Consider the following 3,876-nt stretch of genomic DNA (forward strand, 5'->3'; position numbering starts at 1 on the left):
TTTCCTGTATCCCTCTTTTAGTAGAGTCTATGAATTTCTAGGGCCTCAGTGAAGCCTGAGATGGACGTGGGAGGGAAAACTCTCAGAGTCAAAATATGAAGCCTTGGAGAGAGGCAAACAAGGTGTATTGTGATCTCAAGGAAGTGGGGGAATGTGAAAGCACAGTATGCATTGGGCACCCCTACCTCTGCCAGACCTGCCAGGGTCCCATATGTTTGTTCTGGTTCTGGCTGCAGCTTTGTACCTCCTGTCTCTCATAGCTCCTGGGCCGGCATCAGGATATCATCTGCTTTCTTAACTGTTATGTCCAGACCCCTTCTGCGAGGTGTGTAATAACACAACTGCTGAGGTCTATTAGCTGCAGTTCCCAGAGGCCCTGGGTGATGCTACTCCCTCTGTGGCCCCTTTGGCTTTCACAGCTTCTGTGACTGAGTCATCATTCACTCTGTCCTGTGCCTTCTCAGCAGACCCTCTAGGAGACCTAATACCAGCCCCTCTGCCTGAGCCTTCCTCACCAACACCCCCCTTCATTCTCTCACATAATCCAATGACCCCCTTAGCTGACTTTCTTTCACCCTCACAACTGGGTCACTCTATGCCACCAGAGCCTTTTCCTCACTCGTATTCCAAATTCCCAGGGGACCATTCCCCACCCCAACCCCTTACCTCTTTCCCTTCCCACCACATGACACTCAGCAGACCCTGTTCTCCAACCAGAGGCCACTCTGTCTCTGCATATCATCTTCTCTCTTCACCCCACCCTTTCCCAAGATATCAACCACTTACCAGATTTGTCCCAGACAATGAGTCCAACTGATTCACTGGCTTGTCATCACACACCATCAACCTGTCTGTTTCACCACTGCCACACTGCCCGTTAACTGTGACTGAATCTAAATCGATTTCCTTCTTATTGAAGCCTGTTCTGGAGAGCTCATCTCCAGATAGCCCTGGTGGGTTGTCCACTGGTGTCCCAACAATCAGAGACACTGACCATTCAAGCCTATCAACTTCAGAATTCTCTTGTCAGGCTCATGCCAAGAACATGTTCTTCCCCACATTATCACACTCTGATATTCAGTGAGAGCACGTTTCCCTCCATCTACCAGAGACCTGTCTCTGGGAAGACTCTGCTACCATGCACAGTGTGGCCAGTAGCCATTCTTTCTTTGGCCTTAACATCCAAGTACTCTTGGCGAGACAAATAAAAAAGGGGGTGGCTTTCCAGATTTTAGAGAAGAAAGAAAAGGAGGAGGGACTATTTTCAAAACAAATGTGGTCAGAAAGCCAAGAGACATCTTCAGGGAATTCATTGCAGCCACTTGATATACAGGACACCACAGCCCCCAAAACTGGCTGGAACATCAAAGGCAAACCAGAGCAGCTGCGCATTTGTCAGCAGCTGCTGTATGTCAAGCTCTTCTGGAGTCTTCCCTCTCTGCACTGTGAGTCCCCAGTGGCCACTCTCCTGGTCTCTAGCAGTAGTTCCCCACTAGAGTCTTCCTTTGTCTTATTCAATGGAGCCTGTAATGCTTCTGCAGCCAAAATGTGGGATCAAGAATCTCTACAACTTCCTCACTCTCACCCTCTTCCCCTCCCCAATGTACATCCTCAACCCTTGCCTCAAACCAAGCCCCAATCCCAGCCCTGACCTTTCACTCAGGTCCAGCCCCAGGCCCACCTTCAATCCCCACTCCTGATCCTACCATGTTCTTCTCCATCCCAGATTAAGGACCGTGAAGTGTCTTTCCATAGATCCCAGAATGAGTTAGACTCTCATATCTTGACTGAAAATCAACACCTGGAATGGCACGTGTTGCAGAAGCAACAGGAAAGTTTGTGGGGTTTAGTCCCTGTGTTCCAAAAATCTTAAGAAGCCATTTGTCCTCAAGCTCCCAGTCTTCCGTGGGTCAGCCAGTCATCCCACGCCTATGTACCGGTCTCCATCCTTCCTGGACATTTTCATATAGCCAGTGAACCCCAGGAGAAACTGGAGCTCCACGCTCGAAGGAGGCTAATCCCACACTAATCCCACACTGCTGCCTCCACATCTGTAGGAATCTAGAGTCTCTAGCACTGATGGAACCTCAGTGTAAATTCACAGAAACATCTCAGCAGAAAGGCAGACATGCCTCAAAGCCTCTGAGCTTCAGGGCCAGAGTAGTGAGGATCTAGCGGAGACTGAATTGAGTCTCCCAGGAAGCTTCCATGAGAGGACCCCAACAAAGTTTCACCTAAGGAAGGACAAGAGGAGGAATCTTGGGTATAGCCTAGAGAACAGCCCAGAAGATAGCCCTCAAAGGGTCTCAGAATGCTACCTAGTGAAGGGTCTGAGGGCTGCCTTGGAGACAAAAAGTATCTGTGTGTGTCACTCAAGGAATCACTCAGGGAATGAATTCTTAAATGTCTCAAGAAAAGACATAGACCAGAACGAAAATGAAAGCGAAATGAGAACCATTCTTAGACTACATTTGAGCAAGAATTTTTGGCAGATCACCGTGGGGAGGATCGCTCAAGGAGTGTGTTGTTCACGGCCGGCCAAGGACAACCCATCCCCTCCTTCTGGGAGTTCCCAGACCAACACGGAGAACACAAATTCGAAAAACACAATGGTAGGAAGGGTGTACTGCCAGATGAGCACTCTACAGCTTTCTTTTCTTGATCCCAACACCCGACTAGAAGCCTATATTACAAGGTTTCATGTGAGTCAGAGGTGGGGCCTACCCCTCAAGGTTCTTGAATCCATAAAATTCCGTATGTTGAGAGAAGCCAAAACATAGTCTCTTCCCCAATTTGACTTTCTCTCCTCAGCCACTCATTATTTCTGGAGTGGATTCCAAAGCTGAGGTTTCCAAGCCCCTTGAGGGAAGCTCTAAAAGTTTTCAGGGAAACAAGGTGAGAACAACAAATTCAGTCCCCATCCTGGATCATCCTCTCTCTGCTACCTTATCCGTGGGCAACGAAGGACAAGGGCCCTGAAACCATCCCACTCTGATATCTACTATGAGCTTGCCGAGGACGTCCAGACAACTGAGCGTGGCAGACAGACTTTAGAGCCCCTCCCACACAGCATCATAGACAAACTGAGTCAGAGTGAGACTACTAGACAAGAGAGGCATCCCAGAGGTGCCCACAAGGCAAGCTGGGGCTGGACATGAGCCAAGGGATGTGAATGTGAGTTCCAGTGATGAGCAGAAATGATTCAGGGCCAAAGGATGGTGGAGAAAAAGTTAGAATGTTTTTTCGTGTCCAACGGGTGCAGGGAGATATTTAACAAGGCTGAGGAGCTGTGTGCTCTTAAATCACAATCCTGTGACATCTTGACAACCAGCAAGTTGGGAAGCTCCCAAATGGTAAATGTCAATATGAGTAAAGTAGAAACTACTCTGACCACTGAATGTCCCTCACCAAAAATACCAGTTCTCCGAGATTCTAAACTATCAGACCTTAAAAAACAGCCCCTTAGTGAGTTAAAGTTTCAACTGGAGAGTGGGGAGCATAGCCAGGCTCAAGACACGTCCCTTATTTCAGAGAGCTTGCCTTCCAAGTCCTCCCTCAGTCCCAGAGCATCTCCAGTGGGGACAAGGAGCTTCCCAGGTGCTGCATGTCCACTTGGAGGACACCCGGATCAGCACGGAGCAGGAGCACGAGCCCTGGGTCTCTGAACGAGTCTCATGGAAATGCAAGGATAAGAATTTCCCACCAGCTGCAAAGAGAGTGAGGCCTCTGGGCTCCAAAACAGGAGAATGTGGAAGTGAGGATTCAGGAGCTGGGACACCTAAAGCCAGAAAGAAGAGCCACTCTACTGAGGACAGAGAATTAGAGGGCACTTCCCTGTCTCTGTCACAGAATGAACAGTTTCCTCCTGAAAGTTAA

The 3,876-nt window shown here is 48.9% G+C and overlaps 1 pseudogene; it reads left to right on the forward strand.

Moving 5' to 3' along the window:
• Positions 1-304: 304 nt before the first annotated feature.
• LOC131419859 (spermatogenesis-associated protein 31D1-like) lies at positions 305-3,876 on the forward strand (annotated as a pseudogene).

The sequence above is a fragment of the Diceros bicornis genome, chromosome 22, assembly GCF_020826845.1.
Source record: "Diceros bicornis minor isolate mBicDic1 chromosome 22, mDicBic1.mat.cur, whole genome shotgun sequence".
Lineage (NCBI taxonomy): Eukaryota > Metazoa > Chordata > Mammalia > Perissodactyla > Rhinocerotidae > Diceros > Diceros bicornis.